At 37.9% G+C, this 22,107-nt stretch overlaps 1 protein-coding gene across 5 annotated transcripts in view; it reads right to left on the reverse strand.

Moving 5' to 3' along the window:
- Window positions 1-17,663, reverse strand: part of LOC106634207 (putative uncharacterized protein encoded by LINC00158) — a 129,463-nt gene extending 111,800 nt beyond the window's left edge. For 2 of the 5 annotated variants that reach the window (XR_010111152.1, XR_010111151.1), the window contains exons 1-2: window positions 16,665-17,663; window positions 2,005-2,114 (exon numbers count right to left, since the gene is read on the reverse strand). The gene's annotated coding sequence lies outside the window, so the exon portion shown is untranslated. Of the gene's footprint in view, window positions 1-942; window positions 1,061-2,004; window positions 2,115-16,664 lie in introns of all 5 variants that reach the window. The other 3 variants (XR_008622422.2, XR_008622423.2, XR_008622425.2) reach the window with 3 other exon arrangements.
- Between the last annotated feature and the right edge of the window lie 4,444 nt (window positions 17,664-22,107).

Consider the following 22,107-nt stretch of genomic DNA (forward strand, 5'->3'; position numbering starts at 1 on the left):
TAAAAAAAAATGTAATCCTTTCTAATAGGTAATAATGAGTGAACTTTTTCAGATAACATTTCTGATTTTAACAGAGCCTTCTGAATTCTGCTTTAAGCCTACTGAAGTGACACAGTGGTATAAACTTCCAGCACTATATTTGCCAACTGAGAGATGTTTTCAATCAGAAAAATATTGTCATTCTCAATCACAGCAATTATATGACTGTCCATTCTACTCTGAATATTTAGGAGCTGTAAATTGCAAAATAGAAAATAATTCTCTTTTCTACTCTTTCATCTCCAAATAAAGGGAAAAAATGGAGAACTAAAAGAAGGAATATGTTTTGATTCTTCTGTTGGATTTTCATTTCCCCTGGGAATGGTCAGGAAGCTGCTATGTGCAAGCCATCCTCCTCTATTTTGAAAAACTCTGTATTTCCCAGTACTCTGTAAGTCAATGAGATAGTTCCCTCCCCAACCCCCACCTTGAATTTCCCTTATTGACTCCAGGGGCAACCACATGGTACACATGCATATATGTACACAAGTGTGCACACTCCAATGAACACATATGCATACGCTGCATTGCCATCCCTATGCCAGCATATAGCATATTTCCTCAAATTAAAAAAAAAAAACTAGTTCTGATGCCCCAAAATGCAGAATCTGAACCTCAGTGGTAGCCTTGGAATTACAAAAAAAGAAATTAATTAAAAACAGAGACCAGTCTCAGTTATAGAATCTCAAGTTTTATTGATAACACAATGTATAGGCATCACAGAAGTAAATAAAGTGGGCCGTTTCTGGTGACTCACGCCTATAATTCCAGAATTTTGGGAGGCCAAGGCAAGAGAATTGCTTGAGGCCAGAAGTTCAAGACCAACTTGAGAAACATAGTGAGATCCTGTCTCTACAAAAAAAAAAAAAAAAAAATTAAAAATTAGCCAGGCTGGTGGCTCACCTGTAGTCCCAGCTACTCAGGAGGCTAAGGCAGGAAGATTGCTTGAGCCCAAGAGGTCAAGGCTGCAGTGAACTGTGATTGTACCACTGCACTGCAGCCTAGGTGACAGAGTGAGACCCTGTTTCAAAAAAAAAAAAAAATGTAAGTAAAGTAATATCCCAAGCTCTGTTTAGAAGACCAGCTACCCCTGTAGTGGTATGCTGTTGCAACCAACTGAATAACTCACTTAATCTGCACTTGTACTTTAGTGCAAAATGGTAGTGGGAGTGTCATCAGTAGACAGAAGTGAGTCTTTGACTGTAGGAAATTATTGAGTGGTGGTTAACCCCAAAGGTCCAAACCCCTGACCTTCTCCCTCCAAAGGCATCTGGCCTGCTGAACATTGACAATGGCATAGACCCATTAGGGTTTAACACCCTCCCACTGGATCAGGGTGTTCCAGGCATTTTCTGGCACTGGATATTCCCCCAAAACAGCAGCATCAATACATCCAGATAGAACCAATGCCAACTTTTCCTAGAACACACATACCAGTCATGGGACGGGGAAGGAATGTAAATTCTTGCCATCATAAAATCACAAAAAGATGACTGGGAAACATTCTAAAGATTGGTTTCAAGCTGTATCTGATGATGCAAACCCGCACTAATCAATGACTCAGAAAGTCTCAGATACAAGTGATTGCTCATGCACAAAAAAGCATTTCCAAGGGAGCTGAATCCATTGAGACTGAAGAATAGATCAGGATATCCAATATAGATCTTTCAGCTGCCTTTGATCTCTGGGCAGAAAGGACTGTTTAACACACTTTTTAAGCTTCTTCAATATTTGGGAATTCTTATGGATAACCTATACGTGGGTACCCTCTAGTCACTAGATTCTTCAATTCCCCAGTGTGGCCAGGTGGGGTCATTAGACAAGAACCAAATGTTATCAGTCTCACATAGCACAGTTCAATGCCTCCACACTGACCAGGCGGTCTGTCTTGCTCAGCCTCCTAATTCCTCCTGGCAGAAGTGCAGAAGTTCTCCTTGGCCCCACTCACCACATTTACACACAAACCTTGGTGCCTTCCACACATTTGCTCTTCAATCCAACCGAAAACAGTCTCACTCTTTTGTGGATGTCTGCAACGTGAAGAGAAGTACAGGATAGGACTCTGGCTGCTGAACCTGTGCAGAAAAGAAAAAATCAAGTTGAATTTCTGCACACCCACAGCTCAAGGCAGTACTGCCCATGACCTGGACAAGAGGTCCCCCGTTCTGCACCCTGTGCTCACTCTAGCCCCCTTCCTGCCACACGCCACACCAGAAAGCAAGAAGCTTATGGAGCCAAACTTGTCATGTGGAAGCTGTGCCTCCTTTTGTAGACCCTGCACTGGGAATCTGGACCCTGGATTTTCCTGCCCAGACATCCTTGAACCCGCTTCCAAGGCTGGAATGGAACGTTTCACCAGGTGTGCCTCCTAAAAGTGGATGGCACTGGTCATTTGCTCATCCCAGGCCAGAGGAGTGGCTAAGGAGCTGCTGTATTTAAGGACTATGGACACAGCTCTGGAGTATGACCTGGAGTGTCCATACACATAGAGGGAGATCTCTCTCAGTACAAGAGGAGCCTAGTGGTGGGGAGAAAAGGGGAGCAGGCAGGGTCCAGGCTCAGTTTTCCCAAAGCTGCCACATTTTATCAAAGAACTCTGAGAAGCTTGACAGTCAAAAATTTGCACATAGCCTCCCAGGTCAATATAAAGGTATATTTGTCAAGATAAGAGAACAGAACAGATTTTATTTAACAGATTACTAGTTTGAGTTATAATTTTAAAATATTTAAATATATGGTTTGTGGGCTTCAACATGTACTCTTGTTCTAAAGGCAATATTGGGCCAGAACTGCTGAAATGTATTTTTGCTTAATGTTGTTTTCTTCAGAAACCAACTTCTGCAGGGGATCTATTTCTAAGAAGTGTCAAGTTCACAATAAAACCCTTTAAGCCTAGGGCCAACAACATTGCTCTTCAAAATAGCATGATGGACACTTCTCAAAAGAAGACACATATGCAGTCAACAAACATATGAAGAAAAGCTCAATATCACTGATCATTAGAGAAATGCAAATCAAAACCACAATGAGATACCATCTCACACCAATCAGAATGGCTATCATTAAAAGTCAAAAACAACAGATGCTGGCGAGGTTGTGGAGAAAAAATGAATGCTTTTACACTGTTGGTGGGAGTGTAAATTAGTACAACCATTGTGGAAGACAGTGTGGCAATTCCTCAAAGACCTAGAGAGAGAAATACCATGTGACCCAACAATCCCATTACTGGATATATACCCAAAGGAATATAAATCATTCATATAAAGACTAGTGCACATGTTATGTTCACTGCAGCGCTATTCACAATAGCAAAGACATGGAATCAACCTAAATGTCAATCAGTGATAGACTAGATAAAGAAAACGTGGTACATATACGCCATGGAATACTATGCAGCCATAAAAAGGAATGACATCATGTCCTTTGCAGGAACATTGATGGAGCTGGAGGCCATTATCCTTAGCAAATTAATGCAGGAATAGAAAACCAAATACTGCATGTTCTCACTTATAAGTGGGAGCTAAATAATGAGAACAAATGGACACGTGGAAGGGAACAACACACACTGGGGCCTGTCAGAAGGTGGAGGGGTGAGAGGAGGGAGGGCATCAAGGAGAATAGCTAATGGGTGCTGGGCTTAATACCTAGGGGATGGAATGATCTGTGCAGCAAACCACCATGGCACACATTTACCTATGTAACAAACCTGCACATCCTGCACATGTACCCCTGAACTTAAATTTTTAAAAAATAAAATAAAAATATAAAAGTAACGGGATTAAAAAAAATAGCATGATGCCCAATAAGCACCATTTCCCTCAATCCTGATACGTGATGTGCCTCAGGCAATCTCCAGTACTCAATCCTGAATCGGCCACATTCTCTGCTAACCCAACCCTTGTGTCACATTCTAAGACTCCACTGATATCAAATGCAATTGAATAAAATAAATTCCCATTGTGCTGTGCATCACACAAACATAGATTGACAGGAATAAAATGAATAATCATGTCCACTTTCCACTCCTGCTTACTCCCATTGAGGAGCATTATGCTATTTAAAATCCTAAGGAAGTCCCAGTTTATTATGAAGCTCAAGGTAACAAGTGAGAAAGAAATACTAAAAAGGCTAGCTGAGTGGATTTACACTAGAAAGAGCAGAGATATGCTAGAGACATGAAATGATGAATTGGAAAGGAAGCAGGGGAATATGAGAAAAACAACTTGAGAGACAGAATTTGGGGATGGGGTCTGGGCAGAGTTGGGAGTGAGAGAGGAGGGAGATTTGGGAGCAGCTGCCATGTGTATGAACTATTGAGAAAGACATGCCATAGTGGATTAAAGATGGCCATAAACATTGCTACTACATCTACCAAGAGGGAGAGTGTAAGTCCATTCCTGCTGCTATAACAAAGTACTTTAGACTGAGTATTTATACACAACAGAAATTTATTTCTCACAGTTCTAGAAGCTAGAAAGTCCAAGATCAAGATGCTGGCAGATTGAATGTTTGGCAAAGGCCCATTCCTTATAGACAGTGTCTTCTTTCATGGGAAGGAAGGGACAAATGCTGTGTCCTTACATGAGGGAAGGTGGAAAAAAGGGAACATGGCTTTTCCTTCAACCTCTTTTATAAGAGAACTAACCCCACAAAGTGCCACCTTCATAACGATCATTTTCCAGAAGGGCCTACCTCTTAATATTGTCACATTGGGTCTCAGATTCCCACATGAATTTTGGAGGGACACATTCAGACCATAGCAGAGAGTATCCCTCAACTCCTTTAACTCTGAGATAGCTTGCATATTTGCTTTGGCCAATAGAACGTGAGGGAAGTGATGTTATGTAACTTCTGAAAGTGGGCCTAAAGAGATCTGAAGGTGCCTTTTTCATGTACTTGGAGGACTCCCTCTTAGAACTGAGCTCCCATGCTGTGAGAAGCCCAAGCCTCGTTGAGTAGCCATAGTAAGGAAAACTGAGACATTCTGATGGACAATCTCAGTTGTGCTCCTGGCTGCCAACTGCCAACCATGGGAATGAGCCATCTTGGGTGTTCCAGCCCAAATGAGCCTCCAAAAGACTGAGCCCCAGCCAACTGCACAAGAACTGAAATCACCCAATTGATCTCATCAACCCACAGAATTGCACTAGATAATAGCCAGTGATTGATATTTTCAGTCACTGATTTGAGGGTGGTTTGCTACACAGCAATAGATAATGAAAAGATGGGGAAAGAGGATTTTAAGACATTTCACTGGGCATTATGGATATATTCTCTTTATTGTGTGTTCTCAAGAGATTATAAGAAAATTAATTTCCTTTTCAATTATTTCTGCACATCAGCTTAGCGTTGAGATGAAGTGGATAAAGACACATAGGTTTCTTATGGAATATACGTGTAATGCCAACCAGAAGTTCTGAAATAATTAGCACAGAAATCATGCTTTTCATACACATGCAGTAAAATCTAGATTTTCATGCTAACATTCAAAAGAATTTTTTTAAAAATACAGCAAATTTAAAAAGAAAATATACCTTGGAGAAAAATCTCCAATGACTCATAAAATTTGAAATAACTAAAAATTGTCAAAATTCCGTGGCTAGCTCCATATTTCTCTCCAAAAACCACTACCCACCAACCCTTTAACTGTAAACCATGTAGAAACTAAGGATCTCCAAATGGTGTACTATCCCTAACAGAACACCCAGGTTCAGCATCTAGACCTACTATAAATATCTGTTAACAAAACCTGGGCTCCTCAGCATGTCAGTCTCTCAAAGAACCACATGTTAACATATTTGAGAGAGGTTTAAAGCACTCAGACAGCCATCCCATTCTAGTTGAGGTGACCATCATACACTGTGGGATTCCTTCCTCTCTAACCAATCATTTTGGCTTGGAAACACCCACAGCTGCTGTGAGTCCGTTCTCTTTAACAACAATATGCAATGCTGCCAAGTTTGGATTGAGTGGGGTTGTTACTTTCTATATGCAATTCAGATCTCTGGCATATTTGCATCCTAGACTATCCCACCTACATGGTTTAAAGATATTTAACTTTAGTCATAGCAGAGCCAGATAAGCATTTAGCCACTGTGTTAGTTCATTTTTATGAACACTGTATTAGTTCATTTTCATGCTGCCAATAAAGACATACCCAAGACTGGGTAATTTATAAAGGAAAGAGGTTTAATTGATTCACAGTTCCTCATGGCTGAAGAGTCCTCAGGAAACTTACATCATGGCAGAAAGGGAAGGAAACATGTCCTTCTTTACATGGCAACAGAAAGGAGAAGTGCAGAGTGAAGTTGGGGAAGCCCTTTATAAAACCATCAGATCTTGTGAGAACTCACTATCATGAGAACAGCATGGAGATTTCAGTTGGAACACAGCCAAACCACATCCTTCCACCCCTGGCCCATCCCAAATCTCATGTCCTCACATTTCAAAACCAATCATGCCTTCCCAATAGTCCCCAAAGTCTTAACTCATTTCAGCATTAACTCAAAAGACCACAGTCCAATGTCTCATCTAAAAAAATGAAAAGACATACCAGAGACTGGGTAAGACTAAGTAACTTTTAAAGGAAAGAGGTTTAATTGACTCACAGTTCCACATCACCGAGGAGGCCTCACAATCATGGTGGAAGGTAATGAGTGAGCAAAGCCACACCTTACATGGCAGCAGGCAATGGAGCTTGTGCAGGGGAACTCCCTTTTATAAAACCATCAGATCTAGTGAGAATTATTCACTACCATGAGAACAGTATATGGGAAACATGCCCATGATTCAATTGTCTCCACCTGGCCCCCACCCTTGACACATGGGAATTATTACAATTTAAGGTGAGATTTGGGTGGGGACACAGCCAAACAATATCACACATCTTCTTTCAAGCAGAAATTGTGGGTTTAAGGCTGAATCAATGTATTTGTCCACCCATCAGATAAACTACTTGATGGTATTATAGAAAACCTAGTCTCTCTTCTCCATGAGCAGAATGGCTGCATCTCCAACTCCAGAGGTTCTAGATCCTGACCCAAACTTCATGGTCCACAGGAATCAACTGGAGTTTAGAAGATCCAGACACTGCCTCATATACTGATTTCTGCAAAAATGAACTAATCATTTCCTCAGTCACCTCCAGGAAAGCACCATCAATAACTGGATTGTATGTAATCCAACCACAAACTGAACTATCTCTTTGAATGGTAGAAACACCTCAATGCATAATGTAGGCTTTAACTAGAACCTTAGACACGGTATCAGAATAAGGCTACTAACTTGGTTCCTCCTCAAATCAATTTTATTTAAATATTTGTTCAACATTCCCTTAGCAGGAATATGATGATATTAAATTTCCATTCTCAAAAATTATATAAAACATATATATATAGTGTTTTATTTAAATGAGAAAATTTATTTAAAACATATATGAAACCATTTGCTATGTAAATAAAGTAAACCACATGTTCCTGGTAAACTGCACTACAGTGTGCCTTAATTGGGCAACATGTATAAAGCCATCATTCATATTAGAGTTTCAATCAAGGAATTAAGTCCAACAACTTCAATAACTCAAGTTTGTCACCTGCTGTATCAGTTAGGATTGCATTTGATTGAGTGGCTTAATTATACTATACTGGCTTTTTTAAAATTACAAAGAGACTATGTACAGAGTGGTTTAAATTATTAAAGTATTGTGGTTAATCCCAGTCTCCCCACTGACTTGTACTAAATCTCTGCCCTGCTCTGTTTCCCAAGAGGCTGACCTTCATGGGCAGCCATACTCAAGATCTTCTGCCCTCTGGCTTAGGTGATGAAATGGTTAGGCTTTGTGTCCCTACCCAAATCTCATCGTGAATTGTAATCCCCAGGTATTCAGGGAGAGACCTGGTGGGAAATGATGGGATTATGGGGGTGGTTTCCCCCATGCTGTTCTCATGATAGTCAGTGAATTCTCATGAGATATGGATGGCTATAGTGTTTGGCAAGTTCCTCCTTCGCTCACTGTTCTCTCTCCTGCCACCCTGTGAAGAAGGTCCTTGCTTTCCCTTTGCCTTCAGCCATAATTGTAAGTTTCCTGAGGCCTCCCCAGCCATGTGGAACTGTGAGTCAATTAAACCTCCTTCCTTTATAAATTACCCAGTCTCATGTAGTATCTTTATAGCAGTGTAAGAATGGGCTAATAGAGGTGGGAAGAGAAAGGATCACATATTGATCTCCCATAGTGTCTTCCCCACCACTCCCATGCCTCCTGCCCTTATTGGCACAGCTGTAATTCTGGCAATTACTTTCTTCTATAGCCACAAGTTTTATGAGGCAGCTCCTCTTCTCTGACTCAAGTTCTTGCTGGCTCCAGTGAACACTGTTTCCTTCCTTAATCCTTCTCACTTACCAGCATTTCTAGTCCTTGGGTGTTGTATCATCTCTTATTAATTCCTATAATGGTTAATTTTATGCATATATTTGGTTGCGCCATGGGATGCCCAGGTATTTGGTCAAACTTTATTACAGGTTTTCTGTGAAGGTGTTTCTGGATGAGATTAATGTTTAAATCAGTAAACTGTGTAAAGTGGATGATCCTCCATAATGTGGGTGGCTCTCATCCAATCATTTGAAGTCCTGCACAGAACAAAAGACTGACTCTTCCCAAGGAACAGAGAATTCTCCTTCCTGACAGCCTTCAAACTGAAACATCAGCCTTTTGTGGCTCTACGGTAGCCATCCAGCCTTTGGACTGGAACTAGGACATTGGCTCTGCAAACTTTGGACTTGCCAGCTTCCACAATCGTGTGAGCAATTCCTTATAATAAACCTCTTTTTAAAAATCTTCTATTGGTTCCATTTCTCTGGAGAACCCTGAAATACAGTTCCCTTATTCTTGTTACTATCTCTATAAATAGTCTCTTCATTGAATTATTTTTTGAAGTGTTTTGGTCCTTCACCTGTGTCTGCCAGAACACTACATGATACGTAAGGTTTTTCTTTCGTCTTCACAATGTTCAAAGGTAGGCAATCAGGTTCAATGCAGAAGTCCACAGTGTTGCTCCTTCTGTCTCCCTATTTTGCCATCCTTGGCAAGTGACTTTCATTAACATACTTCCAGGATACTCCATGTTCTAGAGGAATAAAATGTGAAGGGACTGAGAGCTTTCTCTTACAAGGTGTTACTCAGAAATGTAATTTTATGCCAGCACCTTGGGTGGCTGAGGTGGGAGGATCACTTGAGCTCAGAAGTGCAAGACCAGCCTGGGCAACACAGTGAGACCCTTCTCTACTAAAAAAAAAAAAAAAATCAGCTGGGTGTGGTGGCATGCACCTGCAGTCCCAGGTACTCAGGAGGCTAAGGCAGGAAGATCATTTGAGCCCAGGAGATTGAGGCTGCAGTGACTTATAATAGCACTACTGCACTCCAGCCTGGACAACAGAGTGAGACCCTGTCTCTAAAAACAGCAACAACAACAAAATGTAATTTTAACCACTGCCGCCTTCCCCCCAGTATACTTTAGCCCATACTTTACTGTCCAAAATCATGCCCATGGGCACTCCTACCTGCAAGGGAGCTGGAGATATTGAGCGTTTTGTTTTCTAGTCTTAAGATAGAGAAAGGCAAGGAATGAAGGAGCTAGTCAGGGGGTCAGAAGGCTCACCCTCAACACCTGCCACATTTGCTCTTCTTGAACCTTATATCCATTTTCCTCCTATGCCACCACTGCTCTCATATGTCTTTTAACACATTTTCTTAAAAGGGAGAAAAAAGCCTTTTCCCCTGACCCAATTGCAAAATTATTTTCCTTTCTGCCATCATCCTTGACTTCTGATTCTGCATCACAAAAGCCAAAACACAAATTCTTCTGTCACAGCAGCCCCCTTCAAAGGATGCAGAGAGAACATGATGGACCAGAGAAACCAGAATCTTCTTAGCAGGTAGAAGGAAATGAAAGTCTAGGAACACACAGACATTAATACTTTGCATGCCATTTTATCTGGTTTCAGAATTTTGGCTGCTGACAACCGCCAGCTCCAGACAACTATCAAGTGTCTGGTCTTAGAGCTGGTGACACCAACTGTAGTTACATTATGTAATTTGCACTTACACATCACCAAAATTCTAAACAGAAATTAAAAAATACATAATATATGTACATTTATATAATTTTTATCTCAAAATTTCTAACATCATATGGTCACACACGGCTGCCTCACCCCCCTGAGCATCATATCCATGTTCCAGACAGGCTTTGTTAAGTAGAGGAAGCTCTCCCCCAGTTCCCGGGAAGAGACACGAATTTATACATTACCAATTATTACATACTACTAACTGCTTAGGGTGTGGTCTGCAGACATCTGAGTTAACTGGCACCAAAATTCCAACAGCAATTCAATGACCCTATAATCAGCTCTCTAGGCAGTTGCTTCCTAGCACTTAAGGAGTAAAAGACTATCGAAGAACAACAACAACAAAAAAAAAAAAATCAGTATTCAGAGAGAAATGTAAGACAACCAGGGGAGAAAGATAGACCTTCGCTGTTGAATCATCTCTAACTTGTGATACACTTCCCAGACATCTTAGCCTTCCTTCAATATTTCCCTCCTAGGAGCAGCCTCAATACTTAGATACTAAGATGGACAGTTCAGTGACACTGACCTGAAATATTCTGAGGTCAGCACTGAAAAAAGACTTCCTCTATTTTCAAAGATCATTGCATTGCTTTTAATATAATGACCTAAAAGATATTTGGAAATTAGTTTAGAGGATCAGAAGCCCTTTAGAAAAGGTGATGCTCTATTTTGTAAGTAAATATATTTTGATCTTCCCATTATAAATCTTTATATCACGTTGTCTTAGTGTTTCTTAGAATGGTTGTTCTATCGAATACCAGAACATATCAAATAAGCATTCAACCTAAATAAATACTTTTGGGTCATTTCTGTCAGTATTTTACATTTTCAGTCATACTTCATAAGCCTAATCACAACCTTTGAGTTCAAATAATAATATTATGAATCAATTTAACATAATGCTTAATACTTATTAAATTTAATAAACAATTGTTAACATTGTAAGCCAGATAACTTCACTTTATAAACAGGAAAGAAGCCATGCTATTGGAATCCATACATATTCCTTCAAATCTGTACCTCAATTTATTGTTTTTATGCCTACACACTTCAATCATTACTAAAAACCAGCTGCTTTCCGTGTATATACCATGCCGCTCCTCCTTAAATCAATTGCAGCTTCTCTTGATTAACCAATGGTAGAATGATTCACTATGTCAATAAATATTCTGAATCATAGAACAATGTAGTGGATGTGGCAGACAGCTGCTGAACATATTTAAACCTCATATTTCAGTTTAAAAAGGCACGTATCCTAAAGTGCATGTCAGTCTCTGGATAGCAAAATTACAGCGATGTAGTTTTCCTCACTTGAAATTTACATTTTAATGAAAGCACTTTCATGTATTAATAGGTAAATCTTTTCAGGCCACTGCCAAGACTCATTGCTTTGCAATCTCATACTGTTTTAGAGATCCTAGTCCACTACATTAAAATTGTGCTTATAAATGTTAAGCCTCCATAGTATATTTTAAAGGCTAGGGAAGTATTTTCTCTTTAATAGAACTAGTTTCAACATTGATACATCATTTTTAATTTACAGGAGAAAAGGTATTATCAGAGAGCTTTCTCTCAGTTTATATAGAGGTAAGACCATTCTTAGCCTCAAATTCAAGACTACTACCTTTCTGAACTCCAGTAGGAACTATAGTCCTACTGTAGGACTATTGACTATAGTCTTAGTTCCACCACAAGATTGATGAGAACATTGCAAACAGAGCACTAATAAGTTCCTATTTCTTTGAAAAGGTAGCTGTAAACCTTCAGCACACATGCTAGATGCCAAATACTCCCTACTGGCCAAGTCATCAATTGCAACATTGAGTGCCCCCAGTGCAAAAAACAACATGGTATCATCCAAGATCAGTAAAAGCATACATTGTTAATGTAGCTAGCACTTATATAGCACTTTCTTTGTGCCAGGTATTATTATAAATGCTTTACATAAACTGACTCACCTAATCCCCACAAATAACCCTGTATGGTAAGAACTACTATTGTCCCTATTTTATAGATGAGGAAACCAGGTAAAGAGAAGTTAAGTAACTCTGCTCAGGGTCAACAGCTAGAAATTAGCAGTATGTCCTCAGAATCTGTGATATTACATAATATGCTGACCTAAAGGAATATGTTCAACTATCAAGAAACTTAAAAATTCCACTGAACAAAACCTTTCAGATGAAAGAGATGTGGGAATATTAGCAAGGTAATAGATTAGATTAAGGAAAAGTAAAGAACTGCTAAGCGACACACTGTATTAATAAGCAAAGCATTGTGATCAGAGAATACCCCACTTCTGTTTGCATTAGAGATAAAGGATGCAAATAATGCCTTTGATTAATATTCTCTTTAATTAATAGGAATCCTGGGCTGTGATAAAATGTTTCAAACATTGTATCTGAGAGTTCTGAAGTTGCATGAAAGACTGGGATTGATTGATAAATAACAGGCTCAATTCTCCCTGTGTGATGTGCTGGCCAGCACAGCTATTCAGCTATTCCAGGAGGCAGCTCTCTGAGTTTGACCCAACTGATTTGAGCATTATCTCGCTGTGCAGATAATGTCACAGGAATAGGAAGCTTCTGAAAGAGCAGCATGGCCTTGCTGACTCTGCAGTAGCCACAGAGATAAATGCCTACAGATAAAATGACCACCTCATCTAGGTTTGCCGGAGACTTTCTCAGGCTTAGCACTGAAGTCCCACATTCCAGGAACCTCTCTTTCCTGGGAAAACTGGAACAGTTTGTCATCCTAGAGCCAGTGTTTTCTTGGCTGTGGGCGAAGTAGCTGGGGGTTGAGGCAAAGAACAGAGGCCTCAGAAAGACAGATTTATATCCCAATTCTACCTCTGCCACTCACAATACAATCTGGGACAAGTCACTTACCCTCTCTGAGATCTCATTTTCGCTATCTGGAATATAAGTATAATTGCCCCCATTACTTTGTCTGAAAAATAAATGAGAAACCATGAAAAGTTTCTGAAAAAGTGTCTGACATAAAATAGCTGCCCAGCAAATAGTAGGTGTTCGTACTATATTCCAGGAATTATAAAATCAAACCGTAACTATATAAGCAACTCTGTCTAGACAGGGTTTTTTTTTAATTTTCTTGAAGTGGGAAGGGGGTGCATTTATGATAATGATTATTTCAGCTTTTAGAAAGTCAATTCATTTAATGGGATTTATTTATCAAAAAGCCGTGTTGACTCATGCCCAATGGTTGTAAGATCACGTTCTTTCAAAACTCCATTTATGAGTAAAATTCAAATAGTCTTTTCTAAAGTTAATATTTAAGAATGCATTTACATTTGAAAAAATTGAAAAAATGAAGACAGCACTTTCATTTCAGTAAAATTTTAGGAAGATAAAGGTCTGTGGAAACAAAATTATTCAAAATGTCCAATTACCTCAGTTACACTATAAGGTTCTTAAACTAACCTGGGTTTTTATCTAACAAAACTCTGGTTTATACTAAGTATGTTTTAAAATTTTACTTAGAAGAGAATCAGTACATAATCCATATTCTTTAATATGGCCAGCTATGATAGGTTTCCCAGAATAGAGCCCTTAAATTCTATAATTTTTATTTTTGCATAGATTTTTAAAATTCATTTTTAAACAAATTATTATTTTTGTGTCCTATGTTTTTCTCTAAATACCTACTAAAGTAAATGCAATTTGCTATACTTGAATTTTTAATTACATAAAAAGAAGGTATTTTGATTACTTAATTTCAAAATTCAATCTCTGATTATCTACCTTCTACTATAGAAAGACTTTAATACACACTCCCAAATACGGAAGAAAAAGTGATGCATTCCACGCTGGAATCTGTTTTACCTACCTAGAAAGTCTTTTGCTAAAGTACAATATTAAATAAGAATTTTCAAATCTTACTAAAAATTTTCCTTCCTAAAATAATATTTCTACTGTATTTTAGGAAGCGTTTTATATTTCAGCCCATAAAATTGTCAGTTTATGACATGATACAATTTAGGCTGAACAGTTAAAAGATTCTGAGAAGGAAACTTGAATTGCTCAGAGAAAGTGTAAAATCCCATGTGTTACTAAAATCAAGGGACTGTCATGATAAAAATTTTCTGAATGCCTTGCAAGTTGGATACTTCATTTAAAAACTCCCCACCCACAATGTTCTCTGAAGCATATCTTAAAGCCCCAACCAACCCTTCCATTCCTTAGCATAGAATACATGTTGGTTTCTTTTTTGCAACATGTGCTTTCTTTAAAGTCAAATATATGACACTGAATCTTGAAACATTACAGGAAAGTGATTTAGATTCTTCTGGTTACTGCAACATAGCAAAAAAAAAAAAAAAAAAATTAAAAATCCCCTGTCTCTACTGCTCATGTTCCCTCTTAAATAACAACTCTTTAAATAGAGATCCTGTTAATATTTTGTGAAATAATGAATTGTCTTTTCCATTCATATTTCTTTATATTTCACATCGTGTCTTATTTTTTCTCTGCTCCCAGATTTCTGATAATTCTAGAATCCGTGAGATGAGTCCAAGCAATATATTCAGTAACTAATCTAAGCATTTGCAGCCACTGAATGTATCACCTGGACTCATCTTTTGAGCATATTTTAAATTGGGTAGAGAAGACTCTAAATAAAAGTCTTTCTCTTTCTAATATAATGCATTTGTAAAGAAGCATATTAGATCTGTTAAATAAATAAATATTTACTAATTAAGTTTGCTGTCAATGTTATAAGCAAATTACTTTACAAATGGCTGATCTGGAATTTCAGGAGCTCAATTGCTGAAGTAACTTATTTATTCAAATATTCTTAAACTGTTGTTGTATTACCACAGTGCAGTTCTATCCATGAAACTGAACAAGAAAATCAAATTCACCTGAATGCCTAAGAGAGCTCCTCATAAATACGTAGTTCAGTTTTGATTTGTAGGAGAAAAAAGAAAAATAATGCAGATTGTTCCAACTATTCTCTACTCCCTAAATCTCAAGATTTCAAATTTTCACTAATATCAAATGCCACCTCACCACCACCAAACAGAATCTGTTTATTGAAGGAACAAGGCCAAGTGGGTGGGTTTCAAAGAGATCATGTTCCAACAATTATTTTCATTTTCAAAGTTTAACTCTTTCCTGAATACTGTTTAACTGGCAAAATGAACTGAAAGCCCATTGAAGATTTTATACCTTTCTACTTCCTGGCCATGAAATGTGGCCTTGGAGTCTTAGAGGTAGATAGTTATATTTTAGAGAACCTTGAAGCTGGTTTGTTGTAGTAAGAGAATTTACATATTTCTAGATGTTTAATTTTTGTCTACAACAAAAATTAAAGTTTAAAAATGTAACTAATAGGAATGAACATTGCTTTGACTATTGAATTAAACAGTAAAGAAAAATGGGTATTATATCATTAAAATAGAATAGAATCAAATGGTTCATTTTAGCACTTCAGAAAGGTTGTATCATCAGTGTATTTTTGGGCCATTTTTTCCATTTATTATAAATTCATGATTGCTAATGGAATTCAATAAAGTACTTAAATTGCACAATAAAATATTCCCATGCCACTGAAACTCCTTAGCTATTAATTCAATAATTTTTTGTAACTTTTGTGAAACATTTTCCCTAATATTTTATGTATGTAAGTGTAAGCTAAAAGTTTCTTCACTGTTTTCACATGATCAATGGCTTATTTGACAGGCATTTTCTCTTTAAAAAAAAAAAAAAGAAAAAAAGATATTTCCCCTAGGCTGATGCAGTGGCTCAAACCTGTAATCCCAGCACTTTGGGAGACCAAGGCGGGTGGATCGCTGAGCCCAAGAGTTCAAGACCAGCCTGGGCAACATAGGCAGACCTTGTCTCTACAGATAATTTAAAAATTAGTCAGGCGTGGTGGTGCACATCTGTAGTCCCAGCTACTTGGGAGGATGAGGTGGGAGAATCACTTGAGCCTGCAGTGAGACATGATCATGCCACTGCACTCCAGCCTGGGTGACAGAGTGAGACCCTATCTCAAAAAAAAAAAAAAAAAAAAATATATATATATATATATATAGATGTATATATATACAGTAAACTTGCAAACACAAATGGCCTCCTTGATTCTAGTTACTTTGCACACTTTGTAAAAATTTAAAGTAATAACGAGCACAGCTTCTCACACTCCCTGCTCTATAACTCTTTACTCATTACCCATCTCTAAATTCATCTAACTGTGGTACAGTTCATTGAAAAACAAAGCACTGAGTGAGCTAACATTGAAATTGTAAGAACAGTGGCTATTACTGCATAACAACAAGCAGAAGAGCAACATCTATTCTTTCTCGCTACTGGAAACCATAGAAGGGCTTAGTACAATCACTCACTATGATTAACTCTCTACATTTTAACCACATAATTCTCAACATGAGGAAGAAGCTAACCTGTTGACTTGCCTAGAGACAAAGAATAAGAGAAACCAGAATTCAAAACTGCAGTTGATAACAGACCATGGCGAAGACAGACCAGAAAATATCAGGCCTGGGAGTCAGGACTGTGCAGAAGTCCCCTGTGCAGGCCTGGGAGTCAGGATGTGCAGAAGAAACATGTGGGGCAGTTCACAGGCAAGAGATCAAGTCCTCTTGAGAGACGACTCCCTAGAGAAAAAAAAAAGAAATAAAGAAATCAGAATTTAATGTCACCCAATTAAAAAAAAACAAGAAGCAGATTCATAGAGATCATGTGATTGGCAGAATAAAGGCCCCTGCTAAAGACGTCCTGAGAACCTGTCAATATGTTATGCTACGTAACGAAGGGAATTAGGGTTGCAGGTGGAATTAAGGTTGCTATTCAGCTGGCCTTTTTATAGGGAGATTTCCTGGATTATCTGGGTGGGCCCAGTGTCATCACAAGGGTTCTTAAAAGTGGAAGAGGGAAACAGAAGAAGGGAGCCCAAGAAAGAGAAGTGAAAAGGGACCAGGGCCAGGGAGATTCTATGTTGTTGGCCTTGAAGATGAGGAAGGGGATCATGAGCCAAAGCATGTGCGCAGCCTCTAGAAGCTGGAAAAGTCAAGGAAATGGTTTATCTCCTAGAACCTCAAGAAAAATATGCAGCCTGTCAACACCCTGATTTTATTCAATGAGACCTGTATCGGCCTTCTGACCTACAGAAGTGCAAAATAATAATAAATTCGTGTTGTTTTAAGCTACTAAGTGTGTGGCAATTTCAGTTGGCAGCAGTAGAAAGCATAGATAAGTGCTCAGGAACTGAGAACAAACAGAGAGGGACAAACAGGGCATCTGATAAACATGGAAATAATGAAAAAATGAGTGAATAAAGAAATACAAGGAAGTCAGCAACTACATTTTGGGATGCATTAAAGATAAAGTCTTTATCAGCCACACAACATAATGATGACAAGTGATCTAGAGACTCATCTTAGCAGCCATCTGCCCTGAACTATCCCATTCTAATGAATGTCGACAAACCATGTCTAGTGAAGTATGAACAATAATTAATAAGAAAAAATGTAATATTTAAATATTAATTTTAAAATAATGAATAAAAATCAGGCTTATTTCCCAATCCCCCAAGTTATAATGGCAGTTAGTCAAGACTGAGAAAATGGTTATACCTTAAAGCTGCTGACCTTTCATCCAGCAATTAATGCAATCTCATTCCACTCCGTTTCTCCCACCATACAAAACGTCAGTCACCCCACTGCACCATGCTCTTCATGTCTCCTAGGTCTTCAAACCTACTACTGCCTCCCTTGTCTCCTGGTTAGCTCCTAAGTATCATTTATTTTACAGCTTTCCTCAAAGAAACCTGCATTTGGCTACTGATTGAGTTCAGTCCCTGTATTAGTCCGTTCTCACACTGCTATAAAGAAATACCTGAGACCGGATAATTTATAAAGAAAAGAAATCTAATAGGCTCCTGGTTCCACAGGCTGTACAGGAAGCATGGCTGAGGAGACCTCAGGGAGCTTTTACTCATGGCAGAAGGCAAACCCAGAGCAGGCATCTTCACATGGCCAGAGCAAGAGAAACAGAGAGAGGGAGGAGGTGTTATACACTTTTAAACAATCAACTCTCATGAGAACTCACCCACTAACACGAAAACACACCTGGGGGATGGTGTTAAACCATTAGAAACCACCCCCATGAACCAATCACCTCCCACTAGGCCCACCTCCAACATTGGAGATTACAATTCGACATGAGATTTGGCTGGTGACACAGATCAAAATCATATCAATCCCCTATTGCATATTCCTATCGATGCTTGTATACTCCACTTTAGGGCATTTGTTTCACAACTGGGATTTGCCAGTAAACCCTAAAGCGGGAATGCTGGTACAGCCCAACAGTACAGAGAAGCATCAAGACCATTTTGTATTCATATCAATACAAACCCACTCTTGCTGGTTTAACTGGACCAAGCCTGCTCTGCTGGGCTGTCACAAATGCACCCAAAAGGCAGGAATAATGTCTACCTTACTCAACATTAACTTCTCAATTCTAGTGCTTTGTCTGATACAAGATGAGTGTTCTGACAAATTTTTGTGGCATGAAAAAATTGAAAGGCCAAAACAATAAAATCTAGGTCTTTTCAAAAAATTTATTCTTGTATTCCAATTTTCATTTTCATCACAAAAATGAGTGTTTTGGGCTACCATGTATATTCTCCTTAAAAGTTAAGTTATACTGGCTCTTATACCTTTTTTCCCAGCAAAAAGATTACAAATATTTTCTGACCTATGTTTTTAGCTTAAAACATAGGTAAACTATACATTATGTCATATATGCATGTGCATATAAATATATACACACACTATGTCAGTCAAGGTCCTCCAAAGAAACAGAACCAATAGAATGGATGGATGGATGGATGGATGGATGGATGGATGGATGGAGACAGATAAAATATCACGAATTGGTTTACATGATTATGGAAGCTGAGAAGTCCCACAATTTGCCATCTATCAGATAGACACTCAGGAAAACCAGTGGTGTCGTTCCAGTCTAAGTCTGAAGGCTTGAGAACAGGGAGCACCAATGGTGTAAGTTTTCATCAAAGTTCAAAAGTCTGAAAACCAGAGAGACAACAGTGTAAGTTAAAGTTCAAGTACAAAAGCCTGGGAACCAGGAGCACCAAAGACGTAAGTCCCAGTTCAAGCGTGAGAAGACAGATGTCCCAACACAAACAGGCAGGCAGGAAAGGGATGAATCTTCCCTTCCTCCACTTTTTGTTCTATTCAGGCCCTCAACAGATTGAATCAGTCCACCCATATTGGAGAAAGCAATCTTCTTTACTCAGTCTACCTATTCAAATGCTAATCTCTTCTAGAGACACCCTCATAGACACACACAGAAATAATGTTTAACCAAATATCTGGGCACACCGTGGTCTAGTCAAGTTGACACATAAAAATAATCATCACACACATACATATTTATTTTTAGTGATCTTTATTTGTACTAATGTGTTTTGATTCTAGATTCATGGAATGCTCTCACTCTCATTTCTGAAGATTCAATGAGCAAGAGATTTCTGGATTCATCTGGCTGAGTGAAACTATACTACCAATTCTTTTAATGCCATGTGAATTAAAGCACATACACTTGAAAATAACAAAATTAATTAATCAGTGGTACTCAAAAAGGGCATAGACTATACTTATTTCACATACTTATTTTCCCAATAAAGATGGCCAAGAAGAAGAAGAATCTGAAGCAGACTCAGGCACTGTAGCATGGTGACACTTCATATCCAGATCACAAACTAGTTAGTCATCAAAATCATGACTATATCAATACCTCCATGTGTCAGTTTTCTATTGTTGCCATAACAAATTACTGCAAATTGAGCTCCTTTAAACAACTTCAATGTATTATCTCATAGTTCTGTTGGTCAGAAGTCTGGTGAATTCAGCTGGTTCCTCTGGTCCAGGTTTCACAGACTGAAATCAAATTGCTGGCAAACTGGACTCTTATCTGAAGGCTCTGAGGGATAACTCATTCAAGTTGTTGGAAGAATTCAGTTTTCATGACTGCAAGGCTAAGGATCATATTTCCTGGCTAGCTGTTAGCCAGAAGCCTCCCTCAGCCTCTTAAGGCTGTGCAAATTCCTCATCATGCTGCTCCCTCCAACATCAAACCAGAAACTTCCCATTGAGTCCCTGTACTTTGAATTGTTCTCGCTGCTGCTGCTGCTGCATCTCTTCTGCCTCCAGTTGGAGAAAGCTCTCTGCTTTGAAGGCTTTATGTAAGTAGACTGGGCCTACTTGGATAATCCAGAATAATCTCCTCATTGTATGGTCAGTAACTTTAATTACATCTGCAAAGTCCCCTTTGCCATCTAACATAACATATTCACAGGTTGCAGGGATTAGGGCATAGACAGCTCTCGGAGAGAAGTCTGGGGAGGGAACATGCTGCCTACCACATCCCACATCTAAAAGGAAATACATACAGGGGGTGGCAGTATCACCTTTCCTCTCTTCTGACTCAGGAATACCGCAAATGGTATCTAGAGAGAAACTGGTAAAAAATTGGAAATCAAGGATGGAACTCAATCTTTTTGAAAATACTTAGAAACTGTCTCAAGATAATTTTTAAATCATTTATTCTATCTTATGATAATTTAAAATAACAACTTAATAACAGTGAAGATAATAAAAATATTTATTGAGAACCAGATGGGCCAGATTGACTGTGCTAAATTCTGTTCAGTATATCATTTATCATAATAAATAAACACAACCACACACACACATCTATTTCTGTACCTCCTGCTCTGTTTTTTTTAGGCTGACTGCATATTACTAGATCAGAAATACATTGTTTTATTACTATTACTTTGAAATATATTTTAACACCAAGAAACGTAAGTCTTATTTCTAAACACCCTTCATTCCATACACACAAACACACATATTCCTCTTCTATTTAAATTTATATTAGCTATTCTCACTTATTAAATTTTTATAATGGAATTTAGGTACATATAATTGAATTAATCATAATCCTCAGTCAATAATTATTGGAATAGAACTATTTTACCTTATTTATTTAGCGTTAATGAATAAATAAAATTAAAACTATTTAAAAAGTAACTATGGAAGGTGATGGATATGTAAATTTGTTTGACTATAGTAATCATTTTAATACATATATGTATATCAAAATATGGTGTACACCTTAAATATATACTTTATAGTATTTATTTTAAAATAATTTAAAAATAATGATATTGAACAAATACCCATTAATATACCACCCACCCAAGACTGAAAATATCAACACAAATTTACATATCCTCCCCACTTTTATTCTCCTGTCTCTCCTCACACACACACACCTAGAAGTAACCACTGTCTCATATTTTGTGTTTATCATTTCCTTCCTTTGTAAAATAATTTTTTACATACCAGCATGTTTAATCAAATGTTTATTTTACTTGTTTTTATCTTTATAAAACATCACTTTTATAAATGACTTCAGAATCATTTTTGTCAAATCTGCTCCCCAACAAAATTTTACAACTTTAATTGAGATGCATTATATTTATAAGTGACTTGGGGAAGAATTATTATCTCTGAAATCATGAATTTTCATGTATTAGTGGTTACGACCATTCCCACTTATAATTTGTATCTCTCTTCATTGCTATTCTTTTTGTTGTTATTTGAGGTTTGTCTGGCAATTTTTTTTCAATAAGCTGTATTTTGGATGTATACACTAGAATTTGTTTTTAAACCTATAATTTCTGAATTGTCTTTATTTGCTCTATCCAACTGGTATTCTTAGATTACTTATATTGCCTTCTTTTAACTACTTATATTAACCTTCAGCCTGTTTCATATTTATTTTTTATTTAATAAAAAACATATTTAAAATTCTAAATTATACTCTTGAGTTACAAGTTACAATCTTACTATTCTGGTTGTCATACTATTCAAAA

This window comes from Pan paniscus, chromosome 22 (assembly GCF_029289425.2).
Source record: "Pan paniscus chromosome 22, NHGRI_mPanPan1-v2.0_pri, whole genome shotgun sequence".
In the NCBI taxonomy this organism is placed as follows: Eukaryota; Metazoa; Chordata; class Mammalia; order Primates; family Hominidae; genus Pan; species Pan paniscus.